Below are 19380 nucleotides of genomic sequence, written 5' to 3'. Positions count from 1 at the left end.
TCACAATGCGAGACATACATATATTTATGCAGACTTTTCATTATTTAATTTCTTCAAATATAATGCAGGACTTTAACATTTGGTGGCAACAGTTTGAAAAGTGAAACGTACATTTATAGCGATTCAACGCAAAATCGCAAAACGAAAACAATAGTCCTTCAGGGACAAAGCCCCTTTGGACTAATAAGCAAATGTACAAAAGCATTGCGAAGAAGAAAAGAAAAATTTTGAAAAAGTTAAAAGAATTAAAAAATAAAGTAATATAACAAAACGAACTTAATAATCTAAATTGAGAATGAAATTCTGCAAATCAGAAATTGTTTCTCTAGGCAGTAAAAGTTCAAAAGTTCAGAAAAATTGGTGGCCAAGATACATACAGGTGTTTTAAAGCGGCTTGGAGTATGTTCCTCTGCTGGACATAATGAACGCAGTCAAGAAGAAATGATTAACATCTCCATCACCGCTACCGCAGCTGCACAAAGCACTTGAAGCAAATAAAAGGGGCACTTTTAATAGCTTTTAAATTTACCATGTCCTGAGCAAAACGGAGTGGATTTAAAATCTGTTGAAACACGATCAACTTTGATTTTGTGAAAGACTATAGAAAAACCCTTTTTCTGTCGATTGTGCTTCTGGTGAAGCACGATACTGTCTGTTTCAATTCTACTCAGCATCATTTCTATAAAATCTCTTCCTATGAGAAACTGGAACACAGAGATATAAATCAATGTGAGGTTTCGTGGTTATCTTTGCTACAGCATCAGCCTTCTCATTTCTAAAATCTCCGCAGTATCCACGAGCATAATGAAATGGAATGTCGATTTCAGTATTTTGCAAGGTCTTAACAATAACCTGAATTTCAGCAGCAAGTTTCTCTGAAACAGTAATTTACTGCAGTAACTGTAGCGAAGAAAGAGAATCACTACATATTACACAGCTCTTTAATCTCTAACCACTACAAGAGACAATCCATTTCATAGCAAGGTTTAAGCATAGGAACTCACTCTAAAACACATAGCACTCATCACTAATTTTATATTGTTTGAAGTCTCTTTATAGTGTTTACCTTCATAAACAACAAAAGTAATGTCAAACTTATCATTCATCTTACTTCCATGAGTAAAATAAATTAATCGATACTCTTCAAGAATAGCATCGGAATAGACAACAAAGACTACGATTACGAAAATTTGATAAGGAGTGCCCGCAAATGCTTTCCTTTAATCTTTTCCGCAATATTACTCAAAATTTTCAATATCAATGCGTGGAATAACAGCGATATTAAAACCAGCCTCGTACGAATAATTCTTAAAAAAATCTTTGAATTTTCCTTACAAGTTTGCAGTTTACTTTCTTCTTTATGGAATCGTCCCAAACTATTGATGCAAAGGAAATAACTGGCACTATTCCTTGCCAAAAGCTCAGTTTAAGAACATTTGTTTTGAATAAGTGTTTTGGGGTTCCGTTTTTTTTTCATGCGAAAAATGTATACAAAATGGGATTAAGATGCAACGTTTGTGTTGTAAAGTTTACATAAGTAATCAACTGTCATCCAGGAATGGCGATGGATTCCTGGCGATTTTACAGTTATACCTATGTAGAAACTTGTTTCAATTTACGAACATTTCGGTTAAAGTGCTTTCAGAAATAAATTCACTTTGTGAAACGGAAGTTTCACTGTGATTGTATCCTCTCAATTTTACAATACACAAACAGTATTTAAAATTAGAACGTTAAATGGGAGTGCACATAAATACTATTTTTATATGAACATCAGTTGGGAATAAAACTAAAAATCTATCGTCAACCTTCATCAAAAAGGTATTAACTCCCAGATATTACACTGAATATTTATGTTTTCTATTCCTACTTAACGTCAGTAACTGAAGAAAGCCTTCGCAAGAAATGTTTCTAAAGCTTCGCGTCAATATATGCCTCTAAGATAACATATTTTCATCTTTTCGAGAAACTAATATAACCTTACTAAATAAAACAATGAAAGGAATATTGTATTTCCAGTAAAGGTCATCATCTTGACCGTCATGTATACGGTGCGCCCTCTGCGTGTTCGGAATAATTAACCTCCTACGAACGCCATCAGGAATTCATTCACGACGTATACAGAATTGAAATATTTAGTAGACAAAGATAAGAGAAGGCTGTTTTGAGATGCAGTATTTATTTTATCGTTCTTGGAGCTATCGACCAGCGGTAGATGCACAGGAGACTAAGGTAACACAAAACAGCCATGAAGCTCGGGTAATTCAATTGATTTATATTCATACTAATGTAAAACCAATAAATATGAAATGCACCATTCTATAAGAATACAGCACTACCATAGCCTCATCACCAGATTATAATCCACGCTTATAACATGAAAAATCTTTCCGTTAGTTAAGTTAATTTTCGTATCCCCCTAGCAACAAAGTAAATATTTGAAAGATATTTGCAATGAAATTGCATAAATTATTCATAATATTCCATTACTGGGCTAAAGTATCTTTTTAATAGCATATTCATATATTCTTAAGACACTAAAAATTGAATTGCCGATGATTGAATAGTAAGAATGTCTATTGTGTTTTGAGTTTAATCAAGAATCTAAGGGGAACACAGTCATCCATATAAGTTTAAGCCAACAGCATCTGCTTAGGAAATTTATAAATCCAGAAAGCTCCTACATCAGGATGCCAGCATAAATTCAAATGCCAATATAAATCCAATCTCTTTTCTATACTAAACTGAATAATATTAAACATTCTGCTATAGGACAAAATAATATCACAGCAGTTAACTAACTATATAATATAAAGCCTATTACTAATTTTTCTAGACTGCATAGCACAATTATAACAAACAATACCAAACAAATATTTATGTTGATATAAGTAACTATCCACATTTCTGGGTGCATAAATTAAATTACTTAACAATTTCTTCAGCTCTTTTACTTATACCACTGCTAAAAATCAAATTATAAATGTCGCCACTGCCTTTCTGGGAAACTCGTATCTTACAATAAACATTTTCCAGACTCCTATATAAAATTCGAAGCATTCGCTTCTATGTTAATCTTCTTAAATTTGCATACAGTTTTTAGAAAGTCTACATTGATGAGGCTAGCTGCATAAATCTCTTTCCGTCCATAATTTTTTTGGTGATAATCTTTTAAAATATCGCTGTATATTTTCCAGTTCCCCATTTTGCCATTTCATGAATATTTTCTTTTTATATTTTATAAGCAGTTCCACATTCGTTAGATGAGGTTGTTTCTACCATTAGGATATTTGGAAGCGAGAGAGATTGAAAAATTAGCAACCGCCTTCGCCGGGAATCGAACCTCGGAACTCTGGAATACCGCCCCAGCGTGTAGAACCACTACACCACGAAGGCAGGCTAGGAAAGCGGGAGAAATACCTTATATACTCCCCTTTTTAAAGGTCGACTGGGGTTTTTAGGGGACCCAATCGCCAAATTCTGGGTGCGGAGAATCCTCATCCAACACCACCTTTGGGTTCGGGCGCCACTGTAGAGACATTAGGATATTTGGAAGCAAGAGCGATTGAAAAATTAGCAACAGCCTTCGCCGGGAATCGAACCGCGGACCTCTGGAGTACCGACCCAGGGTGCTGAACCACTACACCACGAACGCAGGCTAGGAAAGCGGGAGGAATACCGTATAACTTTGATATGTCTTTTCATGCAATTCCATATTATTTTAGAATTCTCATGTGTAAAGTTTTCCGTTGGACTTCCTGATGCCGGTGTAGCCTGCAATCTTGGGGAAAAGGGGGAGGGAAAGAGGAGACTAAATGTTCTTGCGGCATGATTCGTAATTTGTTGGGGCACCATCTGTATGGTTACACTTGATCTCGTAATGCTATTAGTCCAATGACTCAAAGAGACGTGAAGCGAATCATCACCATGTCTGAAAGAACGACAAAGTCATGAGAAGGTTAAAAATAACCTTTTTATTTAAACAGAATTTAGAATACAAACGCACTCTCTTGTGCTATAATATAACTACAATGGTAATAGTGATGCAAATAAACAGAACAAATTTAAGTAATTTAATTAAATTAAAGTAAAATGTGGAATGGTTGTCAAAGACTCCGCAATTAATTCCTATACTAGAAGCTGGCTCACTGACTGTATCGGAGCGTCCTAATTTAAATGTCGGCAGCGAGAACACGTAAAGCTGAATTATTACAACTATCAGAGGTGGCAGGAAACTAAGAATGGAGCGTGCACACGATGCTAGAACCCCTCTCTGCCTTAAAATTTAAAAAATATCAGTTTAAATACTGGCTACTCATTTGGCCCTGGCGAGGAATACTTAAATAAATTATAGTAAAGAATGAAATTATAAATAACTGGTTAATTAACGTAAGATTCCCTATACCCTTTTTGAACGCTTTGGTGTTATCACTCACTATTAATAACAGCAGATCATCTACGTAAGCTTCTAAATGTATAGTTTGGCATATGTAGAGTTGCAAGTTTATCCAATAAGTTCCACAATCCGAGACCTAAGATGAAACACCTCCAGGTTCTCCTTTTCAGTAAATTTATTTATTAAAACTCCATCCATCGTACACTCCTTCTCCAACAGCTAAATAACTTCTAAATTTTATCAAAATATAGAGAAAATTCTCATAGGCAGATACGCTTTTAAATAATTTGATTATCACAGCAAATCAATCAGATGTTCAGAATAAATTACTATTAAACACCAGTTTTATATTAAGAGTAATTATGATACGTTTATATTCATTCTTCTTTAAAATAATAGTAAGTATTTACAATATCAGTAGTATTAGGTGATGACACAAATGGCAGAGGAAGATCACTAGGCCATATGGTATTGATTAATGTTTTATAAATTATTTAAAATATTGCTCAATGAACGGACAAGACAGAGTTATTTGTATGTGAATGAATCATTTAGCTTTACTCTTTCAGGAAACAACACCGGTTTTAGGCATTTTCCATAGTTTTGGAAAATAGCGGTTACCAGTAACTCAGCCGGTGTAATTTTCCTGTATAATTAAAGAACCGAAAGTACTTTACGAAACCTGAAGTCAAGCTTTTGATAACCTGAAATGGAAATTTTTAGTTAGAAAGAAACAGTAGCAAATTTAGAATTAGTTTCTTGCTTAGATTGTTCCTTCCGTAAATCTTTGAAGAAGTTAAATTTATTTTTGATATGCTATATCATCAAGTAACCATGCGCAAGTAACCAATATTTTTGTTCAGTGTATTTATTTGATGTAAGATCTATGACTTTGATTTTTAGACTTGCAGCTTTTTACAAGTTAACAGTACATGAATTACAGAGAGCTAATTAGTACTTTTTCTAAATAGTGGACGATAAATATATAGAAAGACTTATCGCAGCTACTATTCCGCCAAACCTGAACAAACTTGAATGACGCATGCCGATATCAACAAATCAATAAGAATCATCAAAGATTTCTAATGATCTAAAAAAAAAGCTGCTTATTACGTTATGCCGGAACGTTTCCTTTACTTCCCTTATTATTATTATTATTGCTACTACTACAAAAAAATCTGATGTGTACACCACATGACTTCCTTGTACGGAATATTAAATTATACGCATTTTTTCTTGCATTTTATTTAAACTTATTAGATTGAATTAAACCTACTTCGCCGACAGCGCATAAACCACAATAGAATAAATGCATTCATTAAAATTCACTTTGTTTACCATAGCGACACTCTGGCGCTGGGTTTACTTAACAGTATTATATTTCATTCATATTATAACTCAGAATGCAAAATATGTATATCATTTAAAGAATTATCTAATCGTTGCCACATATTCTATTCAAATACTATAATAAAGCTAGAACTATGTATAAAAGAAATTAAGGAAACAAAACAAAACAGAACACTTTTTCACATACGATTGAGTATTTCTCATTTAATTAATTCAGTTCTCACTTCGCGAGAAGGCAAAAATACATAAAAGCTCAAAATATCTATATTACAAATTACGAAGTAAATCTCAAACGCTTATTTCCTCGAAAAAATTCCAGAAAGAATTAAGCATGATTTAATTGGCAATCATAAATAAATGCGTTATCTTTGTTTTTGCGAAGCTAAGTTTCTCTAGATTGGCAACAAATCCACTAGTCTCCTGTTTCAAATGTAAACATTAATGGCCGCCATTAAAACAGGCTTAGTGGCAATTAAACAACTTTAAAATTACTGATAATTACAAAAATATTGCACACAGATTTACTAAAGGTATAAAAACCTTAACCGGAAGATAAAAACAACATAATTCAATCATTTTATAGCAAAAAATGTACAATTTGCAAACATATAAAAGTAAAGAAACTGAGATCCCTGAGCCGGGTAATAGAGTGGATATATATATAAATATATTTATATACGTTTGGTGCTGCCGATTGCAACCACAATACGAGGTGCACATCTACATGTTATAGCAGTCCTATATACAAAATTTCAACGTTCTGAGGCTACTCGTTTTTGAGTTATGCGAGATAGGTACGTACGTTCGTAGAGACGCCACGAAAAATTCTCTTCAGAATTAATTTTAAAGCAGTTTTATAATTTTTGAAGGAAAAGAGTATTTTATTCTGTCCTTACGTACAGATATGACGCAAAACATCGTTAAATTGCATTCGATAGCGGTCGAAATGGATATTTTCGTTGAAATATGCTGCCTGAAACTTCTCGCGATTACAATACTTCCTTTTTACTTCGTACAAGGAAGTAATAAGTCACAGAACACACGATTTTTAAAACATCTTTGCATGCAAATTTCTCTCTCTCTCTATATATATATGAACAGTGAAATTTTTAATACAATGCTATCTTCTGAAGAACTGCTAGGTATTGCTGTTGCGAAATAGACAGAATCGCAATTTTTCACAATGCATTCCATTCCGAAGCTCGTTTCGTATAAACCAGAGTATGTCCTCTATTAATGCACTTCGACTGAATTAGGGATTTACGACTTTGTTATCTTCAGTGAAGTTCATCATAAATTATGCACCCTTAACATACTAGAGTTTACTTTCTGGGGCCCCCATGAATCATTAACATTCCTAGCATTCGGAGATCTTGGATCAAACAAAACGTTTCTACGATGACCTCTCTCCCTCTCTGGACGATGAGGGGTAAATCGCATATAAAAATAAACACCCTCCCCCTCATCTGGCTGCTGAAGCACTTCACAATCAGATGGGTCGTCCATATTATCTCGTGCACTACGTGCTCCAAGAGACCCAGACACGCATTTATCCGAATACGGCGAGGGGGAAGGGACCAAATGCCTTCAGCTGAAACTGGTGATTGACAAGCATAGTGCACACTCTTCAAATGGTAAATGATTCCCCCAACCCCCCCCCTCATACCGTTTTATTAGCTGAAGGAAGCGTGTGGTGGACAAGTATGCACGTATATATCATGACGTGACATATATCATTGATATGACTACGTGACCAATCACTTGAATGCGTGTGTGGTTATTGCTGGGGAGTCTGCAATTTGCTTAAAGAAGACAGCAATCTGATTATACGGATACTTGGTATACAAACACCCCCAATAGCCGTAAATGGAAATTGAATGCTAAGGAAAGCTTCCTAAAAAATGTATCTTTTATGTTTCTAATAATTACACGGAGAATCCGACGTACACCACATGTGGATTATTCACATGTAGTAAATGAAATTTTGTTTTTATGAAAATATTTTGAAGATTGCATATATAAGCTTGCGTTTATGTTTTTGAAAATAAATAAATAACTTTTGGTACATGCACGCAGCATGAAATTGTGAAATCGTGACTTTCTTCCTTTTAATAGCTATGTGTTTTAAATTATTTTGCTAATTCCAATTAGATACACCACATTTGAAAGTGTAGTTCTGTATGATGTCGTAATGCAATCGAAATTATGATATATGAAGTTAACAATTGCATTCGAACTAACTTTTTAAAGAAAAAAAGGGGAAGATATTTTAAGGGGACTCATACACCTTAAACCCCTTATATCTTCGAATATGTGACTGTTGCAAGAATTGGAATATTTTATTTATTTTAAAAGCAATTACTTCCAACTTTTTACAGCTGACTACATAATATAGCTGCTTTGGAAAATAGTAAAGTTTGTGTTGCCACAACTATTTTTGTAATTTAATCCTCTTTGTGACAAAATATTTCGCCATGTTTCCACCTAGCGCGCATGATATTTTAAAAATGGCTAATGGTACATACTTGAAATTGGACGGAATTCTTTATAAGGGCACTACTTTCTAACTGAACCAACAATCTGATGAATATTTTAATACTGAAAAATTTTATGGACGAAAACATTAAAAATTTTGTTAATAAAATACATTTTATAAACTTAACTCAAAACAAAATAAAAATTTAACATGAAATTTTTAGAATTTCAGGTTCACAGTAGTTTCCAAATGTTATAAAAGCTATTTATTAAATATGAAATTAAATTATGAAACAGAATGTTTTAAACTGTGCGCGAAATTTGGAAAGATGACGAAAAATGTTGTCACAAAGAGGATTAAATTATAAAAATATTTGTGGCAACACAAACTTTCTGATTACTATTTCAGAAAGCAATTATATTATGTAGTCAGTCAGCTGTAAAAAGTTGGTAGTAATTGCTTTTAAAATAAATAAGTTATCCCAATTCTTGCAACAGTCGCCTATTCGAATATCTTATGGGTTTTAAGGTGTATGAGTCCCCTTAAATGTATATAAATTTTAGCTGTGATTAAAAAATATTGGATCCATACTTATAAAAGAAATCCCGTTAGCAAAAGAAAAAAATTCGCGTAACTAACATAAGGCATAACTTTCATCTAATTTTCTTCTAATAATGTATTTGGGAAAAATAACATAAGCATCGTGAAATTAACCATTTGCTCAACGGGAATTGAATAAAAAAATATTTTGCCGCTCAAATGACTGCTAATATATTACTCATTTCTAAGAAATTTCTGAGCTACGAATTTAGGAATCTCGTTGCTTCAGTCAGGGGCTAACCAGCGGCTGAGAACTGCCAGCGCTGGACGCTGGTAGTTTGCTCCGAAGTTCGAATTTCGCGAACGGGCTGGTTTTCTCCACGATTTACGAGTATACGAGCCACAGTATCTGACAAGGCATGGCCCATATATGTCCTATCTTCACGGATTTCGCCTAAGAGACAATGACCAATGTATTTGTGGCAGTACTGGTGACCCAGATCACTATCTGTTTGACTGCTCGCACACAGGGAATTCACATTCAAAAAGACCAACTGCGATCAATATGCCAGCATGGTTCAAGAAAACAATTAAGAATAAATATGCACTCAGCCGCATTAGAGACTGCACTACCATTGCTAAAAGCATTGCTGACGACCTGGAATGACTACTTTCCTTGGACACTGCGCCGTCAGCAGCCTGCTCTGTACATATATCAATTTACTTAATGCCTTGTGTTTTTTTTTTTTTTTTTTTTTTTGTTTTTGCTGTTTTTAATTATATTTAATATTATGATTAATCCAGAACTCATTTAATGTATTCCACAATTTGTAATGTATTTGGTCATCTTTACATCTGTACCTGATTTTTATAGCACATCCTTAATATAACTGTATGCCTAACATGTACGATAATAGCGAAAAGTGTTCCGCTTAGTCTCAGCAGTCCCCACCACGTACCTTCTTTCCATGTTCTGGTCCTTATTTCAATGTTGCTCGTTTCGTAGCCAATCCCCGGAGGACACAGTACTAAGCTCTTTAATTATGTTTATTCATGTATTTATTTTTAATTCCATTAACGGGATCCAACAGGCTGAAAAGCACCTAACCCAGTGGGCCAGCTGTTTCATCGATGGTGATATCAGGACTTGTATTCCTCTTTACTTGCTTTGAAAACATGAACTGTCCTGACTCGGAACAGGGAGCTTACTCAAGCTATGTTCAATAAATTGTGAAGTAGACAATACACACAGGAAGGGTATACGAAACCCTTTATTTTTTCTATCTTTACAGAGATTTCCGGAACTTCGGAATACAGAGACCAACCACTTGTGGTCTGAACGTAAGAATATAAAACTACTAACTATAACTAAAACTAACTTTGGATTAATATACAAGTGCCTAACTTTAACATTGGCCGTTATTTAACAAAATCCGTATGTAGTACAAAGAGCTGCTAAAACTACGATACGTTTGAAATTATCAAGAGGACTAAACCTCCGGCCTTGAAGGCAACCAGCAACCGAGTAAAACTACTATGGCAAGCGGCCTGCTTCTAATAACTCCTTCCTCTCTCTTGCTTGGCAAAAAGCCACAACTTAAGTACTTGGCGTTAGCAAGACAAATTTGCATAAATAAGTTAAAGCTTTTAATTCTGGCCGGAAGTAGAAAATAAGAAGTGATTGTAAAGATTTAAAATAAAATAAACGTTAGTAAAACTTAGGATCCTTACAGTGAAAAGAAAGAAAGTATACGAGCCAGTTTCCCTTAGTCCCTCAGTCCTCCATGAAGGTATCCCTCCCCTTAGGCAGATAGCCCCAGGGCTTTGCCATAATCACGTAAATCAAACCATCAGTCAGGAAATCATCAGGTTAGGTTATCTGAATAGGGTAAAACACACACAGTTCTAAGAGTACGGATGCTCTCGTTACAGACTTTCTAAGGGAAAGTATCTCGTATTCAAGCTACACATAAAGAAGACCAAAGAAAACAACCATGCATACAGCTCCTTCAATTGGGATCGAACCCAGATTGGTCGAAATCCCAACATTCAGCAGTCCTAACCACCTGGACAATGCTGGGGACAGTCAAGGAATATATAGCAGTAATTTTAAAGAACGTTCCAAAATGCAGGTTGTACAGAATAGAAGTCACTGATCAAGTGCGCAATCACAATCAGTACTAAAATATATAATCTATCTTCGTCCTAATATCTCATCTATTTGTTAATATACTGAAAATAAATACCATTACTGAAAATTCATAACGTAAAACTATATATAACTAATTCGCAAGACACAACGATACCACGTATCGTAAATATTCAGAATAATAAGAGAAAATTTATCTGAAACACAGTAACTCAATTTTCGGCGTATTTAACTTGGAAATATGTTCTATAAAACTTCTGATACTCGAAATATAAAAAGACAAGGCATTAATCAGACATTTAGCCAAAGGCGGCAAAAAAAAGTTAGGGGATTTTTTTATGTCTAAAGTGCCCTATAGGGAAGTTACACAAAAAATATCCTCTCCAATGCGTCTATTACACACGCAGCATGTCTAAGATAATTACATATGCGATTATCATTTGTATAGGCATTCTATTTCCACATGACAGGTCAAGTTAAGTTTTTCTCGGCTTTTACGAGCCGAAATACTTTTTTCTCCTCTTTGGTCTGTGTGTGTCTTCCATATTCAAGTGTCCTCTTTTCAGGCGGATTTTATTTAAGAGAGAAACCAGAATATAAAAGAATAGCTTGAAATATAGATGATGTTCTCTTTCGCTTTGTTTATGAACTGCACGGATGTTAAAGCACCGAAAAAACGCAAAAAAGTAAATTAAAAACCCGCAGGTAGATTAACCGTAAAAGTAGAGCTCATCAGGAAATTCTCAGCACATGCATTTCATGATAGGACAGACAGACATTCACAAGCACGCGACCACGCCCACTCCTGTGAATTAAGAAATGAAGAAGCGTTCAGGTGTAATTGCATTTTATATTCGGATATTGTCTGACGAGTGTGTGTATGGTTTTTATCTTTTTATTTTCCGGTTTTTGCTCTGTTATTTCTACCATCTCCGTTGCAGTTACCGGTGTGTGAAGATGGCGAAATTACAGATAATTTTTAACTTGATTAATTAGAGAGAAAGCTTTAGGGTATCTGCTGGAAGTTTCGCTTTGATTTTCGGAAGCAGAATCGTAAACTCTCTCATTTCTACTACACATTTTTTTTTGCCGACAGAAAAGTTTCGTGACCATTTCAAAAATGTATAACAGTAAAAAAGGCATTCGGCTAACAAAATTACTTCTATTTGACATCAATGTGAACATAAATTCTTTCTTGAAATTTTATAAATTTTTCCCTTCCACGTTTCAATGAGATTTATGATTTCGCTTTCAAAAACTTTACTAAATTATCCCGCAAATTATCTGATATATGATATAAGCTATCGAAAGCCAAAAAAATAAAGATTAGTTTTTTTATCAAGATATAGAAACATACCAGCTTAAAATATCTAAATTACGACTAACCCTGTAGTTACGACCGCAAAAACTAAAAATGCATCGCTTGAAATAGTACGATATTAAAAATTGATAAAGCATATGAAATATATTATTATTCAATTCGGTAATATTGTAAAACTATCATAAATAGCTTCCTTCATGTGAATTGGCATGAAGGAAGCTATTTATGATAGTTTTATGTTTTGGATCTTTACTGTCATTTCTCCTTTCTATATTTCACCTAGAGTGCAAATTAGTTAGCCTGTATTTTAAGTTTACGGTTTTAGATTGTAAGATAGAGCGTGTTCTGTTTTTCGAGGCCACGTTACTATGCTGCTAGATAAGACAAGATTTGCAATCTTCGGCCTTGCATTACAATTGCCGATAGCTGACATTCACGCCGGTTACGTTTTGAGCCAACTTACTGAAGCTTACTGAAACTGATGAGGTAATCTTGAATGATAACACCGAATGGAAATCGTACTTTCTATTGTAATAATCTAGCTGAAGCATTCAGAAACGTCAGATTTGGGTCATGCTGACTTTCAGCAGCATTATTATGCTGCTGAATAATAAAGCTAAATAAAATGAAACAGGTTCAAAATATCTATTAAGTCTCCCGTTGTGCAATGCCGTAACAAATCGGAAAACGGTAATTTAGCATTTGCAACAATGTAGTGAAAATTGGAAAGCTTTGCACAATATTTTTAATATTTTATCATGGATGCATATTTTGTAAAGAACGCAAGCAAATACATATATGTACATAGTATAATTTCACACTTTTTCCCCAAAGGAAATCAAGTCTGAAGTTGGCCTAAGTCCAAACTTATGCAAAAGAAACATAAAAAAAGAGCAGCGAATGAAAAACGTTAATTATAGCAATATCAACAAGCATGCATTAATAAAGCATTAGTAACGAAAATATTTTTATCATGTCTGCATTTGTCGAGAATTGCTAAGATACATAGATTACTTTTTTTCTGAGACAATAAATTTTTATCGGTTTGTATTACTTTCAGCAGACTTTTTCGTGCATCATTTTTATGAATAATTTTCGGCAATGATTCATTTTAGTGAATTACAAACAATTTTTTCCAGAAGCTTTGGGAATGCTTAAAACATATTTATATGAATCTGGCTGCCAAGAAATGCATTAATTTTCAGGCGCATGACAATCACAATTTCATTTCTCTCAGTCACGATGAACTTTGCACGTGCCAAAATTTCTAATAGTTATTTCTATAATATGACCGCCAAAATTTCTAATAGTTATTTCTAAAATATGACCATTTATTTTATTCGAAAAATGATGTAAAGAGTGGGAACAATGGCAGAACTCATATGCAGGATTCCGAAATTAATGAAGTAGAAAGGAACAAAATTTGACAATACATTTCTAAGCGCAATAAGCTCTAATTATGAGCTCCGAAATTCTAACTTAGATATCGGTTACTGCTTTGTAATATACTAGGGGAGAACTAATGAAGCTAATAAAGTATTGCTATTAATTAGAATTTTAATCTCCGTGTGCAAAATATATTTCAATTAATGATCTTCTGTTTAGCGAATTTTACTTGACCAAGCGTTGCACTTAAACCAGGAAAATTATCCTTTTCTCAAGCTGTAACAATACATCAGTTCAACAAAATTTATTCTTAAATACACAGATTCCTTTAAATTAGTCTTGCGATGATACCAATTTAAAGATTCAGTTATTGGCATATTTAATTTAAATTATTCTCTCAATATGTTTGAATATTTTTAATATTAAATTTTACATTTATGATAAGAGGGATTCTTCTTGCTCTTTCCAAATTTAATTCCCTTTCCCTTGCGATTTTAATTCCCTTTTTAACATTCTTTTTTCACTACGTTTTTATACAAACAATAAGCATTTTTTTTATTATTTTCTGCTTAATTGCAGTAACCGATTTAATGTCATATTTCCTTTACTTTCTTAAGATATAATGGATTTTAATGCCACTCTTGCGTACATATTGGATATGCATTTTCTCATATTATTTAATGCAATGTAATTTACATTTTCAAATGTACATTTTATGATCTATTGCGACTAAGTCTGTGCTATTTTCTGTATATACGTTCTGTGTTAATAATTATGTACTCTATTATTTCATTTGCATGTTGTAAATAATACTGTGTATCTCGCCTACCTACAACTTAATGATCTTGATCTTTAGATTTCTGTCACTCTGAGAATGACAGTCTCATAGAAAGTGCAGTCAGGATGATTAGAAACAGAAAAATCCGCCATATAGGTTGATAAGCTACTGTCCTCCCAGGTTGATAAGTTATTGTCTCAATGACGGCGTAAAGTCACTTGAAAGTATATGTAATTTCATGTATTTTCTTGGGAAACCAATAAGATGCATGTTTATTATTACTATACGTTTTATAAAATAGCAAATAAGGCCTGCTTTGGAGAAAAATACAAGAGGCTGTAGAACAAACTGTTTTTTTTTTTCCTCAACCGATAGTGTTGATTATCATACAAATCAACACGCCACAAGCCACTAAAATCACACTAGCTATATTCATTAAAATCATCTATATGTATAATTGTATAATGAAGAGTGTCCTTTTGTTTGTCATTCATATAAACCTACACTTTTATTCCGATCTTCATGAAGTTTTCCACACTTTACCTTCAAAAAAGGGGAAGGCCACTGTCTACATAAGATTTCAAAAACCTGTTACCCGGGGTTCCAAATTTGGGGCGTTTATATTATAACAGTGTATTCACGATACTCATCTTACGAGCACATCACCTCCTTACCTTCACATTCCCACTGATTCCCACTATCAGTGCAGGACATACACCGCGGTTAGTTCTACTTTAGTCAACGTTCTCTGTGATGAGAATTTTAAATGACTGATGGGTATTGGGACATTGCCAATGAAGTTGCAAGTGTCCGACCATTTAAAACAATGAATTCTAGGTTTCCTTTGCACTTCTTGGAGGACTGCGTTTCTCAGAAGTGTCCTAATGAGTTTTACGTCAATACGTCATATGAGGTTTTACTCTGAAGCAGCACAACATCTGTTGAATATGGCGGATGAGTCACATATTCTAGCTTAAATGCCTCTAGTCCTCTTGTAACTGGTCTTGCAACAGACGGATGTGCATTGTCTTGTCAGAAAAAAATCTTGAATCTTTCAGCGTATTCTGAACGTTTGTGCTTCTCCTTTTAAACTGATTAATTGTTGTTTGTAACGTTTAGCACTGATATGTATCAAAATCAATGTGTATCAAATCATGCGTATCAAAATCAATCTTCCTAAACCGTTCAAATCAGTCTTTGTATGCTGTATTCGATGGAGCCCATTCACTATATTCGGTGCAGCAAGTTCACTTATTGTTACTTATCTCACTTGGCTAATAATATCAGAGCAAGAACACGAAATTCGTCGTGGCAAGAAGTGCAGGATTGCGACTGTCGTTGGCAACAGCCTTGAGCACCATACAGCTGACAGAACGATTTTGCTCAGTTCCGTCCCTAAGTTTGAAGGAAAGCACCCTGGGGTGGACGGCTACGAGGTTCTCCCACCCCTCTTCCCGTACGCGTAATGGCAGACCGCACATTGAGTTGAACAATGTTAAGCAAATTTCGCTTACTGCGCATGCTTGATGGTGTACCTTTGGCGCAAGGAGAAATATTGGCGATTAAGCAACCCTACGCTAGCTTATTCGTGATCACCATGGCTGTCTGGTGTGTTCGAATGATGTTTACAACTGTAATGTTGTGGAACTTTGCTTATTAGTTATTTTAACGTCCATACCGATTGCACTTGCTTATTTTTTCTAATATATATTTCATTGTAATTTGTCAATAACAGTGCATTTAATATTTATTAACATATGTTCGTAATAATTCGTTATTTAAATGTAATTTGTTTACATGTTATAATTCAGTAATTGTAAACTGGAGTATCTCGCTTAGTTTGTTAGCGTATATTCGCGCTTTTATTTTCTCATTTCAAAGAATTTAATAACTAGCATTAAGGAATTGTAAAATTTCTTCAGTGTTATTTGCAAGCACTTGTTATATTCCTCAGTGTTTCTTTATGTATGTACGAATGGAACGTATGGTAAATCCTGAATTGTTTTTATTGCTTAAAAGTATAATGAATATATTTTCAACTAATATATCCTAAATTTCAGTCTTTTTTTGAACGAAAATTTGTACAGTTCCAAAGAAATGTGCAGAATTTCATAGGTATTATATTTTACATTTTGAATGCAAACACTGCTTCACATTGCTTCGCAATAATTTCAGCTTTCTAGTTGTTTGAGCAGTACAGCAAAAAATAGTATTTTAACACGGTAATTAATTTACATTTACATTATACTCTACGAAGATTTAAACGCCAGATTTGTTTACAATCAGATGGCGGTACATCTACCATATACCGTATTTATCTTCTTTTCAAATCGCGCCAACATAGTAATTACGCTAAATTGTTTTCTGGGCATGCGCAGTATGCGACATTCGTTTAACACTGTTCAACTCAATGTGCGGTCTACCATTACGCTTCCCGTACCACAACTTCTTGAGAGGACTTTCGGCTCGCCGCATACTTAGAGTGCTCCCATGCCGCACAGACACTATACGTTTACAAACATCCATGCCCTTTTTCGGGATTCAAACCCAGGCCTCTCGGAACAACAAAATGCTCTTTTATCTCACAAAACTCGAGATTTTTAATGAGTAGAAATAATTACTGTTAACATTTTAAAACAGATACCACATTCTAATTTAGAAGACTGCTGCCAAATCTTTCAAACAAAAGTGCACTTACGTTCAGTTGCATTCAAGCGCTTCTACTAATAACAATCATTACAAGAGTCAGAATCATTTTTGCATTCAATAATAGAAGGACGACGGCCCATATTAAAATCATAGGACCAAAAGAAGTTTAAACATTTAAAGGTTAAAATCACGTAAACTCAGGAAAATAATCTGGAAACGTTTCTTTCATTTTCTTTTACTTACAATGTACTCTCATCTCGTCTAAATCAGATAGTTCGAAATTTGAATTAATTCCAAGAAATTTTTAATATAAAAACTCAAAACAATTTCCAGCGTATTTTCAACAATGCAAACAATTCTGATAATTTCTACGTCTTTGGATTAAATGGAGGTTACTGCTTTTATTAAATATAACGATAAGTTTTATACTAATAAGTGAATTAACAATAATACATAGTTATTAAATACAGTAAAACTCGCTTATTATGAGCCCTGATTTAATTAGAGCTCGGATTTAACGAGGAAATCGATAATACGTGATTGGTACAATGTTAAGTCTATGGGAGCATAACTCGCTTTTAACGAGCAAATCCCGGTTATAGCTAATCCTTTCTCGGAAAAATTTCTTTCACATTCCGAAGTCAACCGAAAGTTAGTGATGAGTCACGAATCCTGGGAAAACTTGAAGGCAGCCTTTTTTATCTTGAGCGTGATCATGATTGAATTTTTACGACCGAATTTAACATGTGCTATCTTGTTCGCTGACCAATGGATCATCAGAAGATTTAAATCAAACTTTTGTAAGCACTTGATTTGGATGCTTTCTGATAGAAGAGATAAAATAAGAACAACCTCAAATAGTAGTGTAAATGTACTCGAAGCGATACCATTAATGAACGACGCATGGGAAAAAGGTTACATCAACATACATTATTAGTTGCTTTCTTAAGGCTGAATTGGACATTTCTCAAGAAAGGGCAAAACACTGAGAAAGAAGAAGAAGTAAACGGCATGGAAAATTTGAAAATGAGTAGAGAAGAATTTCAAAATTATGTATCTGTTGACGCCAATGTTAAATCACTTACGAGATACCTACTCCCAAAGATACTCTACCTGAAATACTAGCTAAAGCGGATGGAAAAATAATGAAAGCAATGGGTGATAACGACGAATGTGAAGAATTTCAAGCTGAATCGCTTCTAGTATGCTCAATTGCTTTTGAGTGCGCATGAAAACTTCCAAAGCCAGAGGTGCACATGACAATGTTTCTTGGGCATTGATTCTTCTCCGAAGAACAGTAACACAAGAAAAAGGCAATAAAGCAGTTGAAAACAAATAAATCAACTTTTTGTACTATTTAGAAAGAAAAAATGACTAAAGTACCAAATATTCCGGCGTATAACAAAAAATAAGATCGAAATTTTTTTTTGGGGGGTGGCGTTACATGCCGGTTATAAAAACGACAGATTTAAAAATAGGAATGAGCATAAAAATAGATCTCTATTACCTAAATGCTGTTTATTTAAAAGAAATGAGATACCGTATTAATTTTGAATTTTTTATTATCGGATGATATCCGAAGTTTGTCATCTTCGACTTCCGTTATATCTTCAGGCACAGTATGGATTTCTGTTTCATCTTCACCATCATTGTTACTCTGATCCTTATATAGTCATTATCATCCCTTCCGTCTTTCACCAACACCAAACACGCTTGCTGCAGCCCGATTTACATTTTCTTTCGCAAAATCATTTGAAACCAACACTGTTTGTTTCTGTTCGCGGGAACAGTATTTACTACTAAAAGGAACAATACATCAACTATAAATCAACTAAAGCAAATGCGATTGCCTTCTATTTTCACTTTCAAAATCACGGCTTCAAGTGACTGTAGAAAGAGAAAACATCTAACTCGTTAATTCCACGAATTCATTCAGGTTGAAAGTGCATTCCTACTACATTTTCTCAAAACCTTGCAACAGCATTCTTTTGAACATCTGTATTGAATACAATCCACCCTCTTTGCAGGAATATTTACTTCCTCAAGCATTTAACTCACACACATATTGTTCCCCTTATGGCTTGGCATTTCCGTACCATTGTTCCAGTGCCATTGCTCGAAAGGCTATGACAAGTACCTTTTAGCTTTCTTCGTGAAGAAATGGGTGCGCGTTGTACGGCGAATATACCTAAAAACTGAAATGTATAGCTTGAAATTATTGATCCGCGTTATACACGGGTGCGTGTTATACGTCGGAAAATACGGTATATATTTTAAGTATCCATGAAATTTTATAATTTTCTTCCACGGCTCCATTTTCTACGAGCACTCTGTT

The 19380-nt window shown here is 34.2% G+C and overlaps 1 protein-coding gene across 5 annotated transcripts in view; it reads right to left on the bottom strand.

Moving 5' to 3' along the window:
• Positions 1–19380, bottom strand: part of LOC118187711 (protein madd-4-like) — a 557221-nt gene that overhangs the window by 175055 nt on the left and 362786 nt on the right. The gene's annotated exons all lie outside the window — the stretch shown is intronic.

The sequence above is a fragment of the Stegodyphus dumicola genome, chromosome 7 (assembly GCF_044657685.1).
Source record: "Stegodyphus dumicola isolate Sdum_Otavi_A_Nest chromosome 7, ASM4465768v1".
Classification (NCBI taxonomy): Eukaryota; Metazoa; Arthropoda; class Arachnida; order Araneae; family Eresidae; genus Stegodyphus; species Stegodyphus dumicola.
This window is presented reverse-complemented; position numbering and strand designations above follow the sequence as displayed.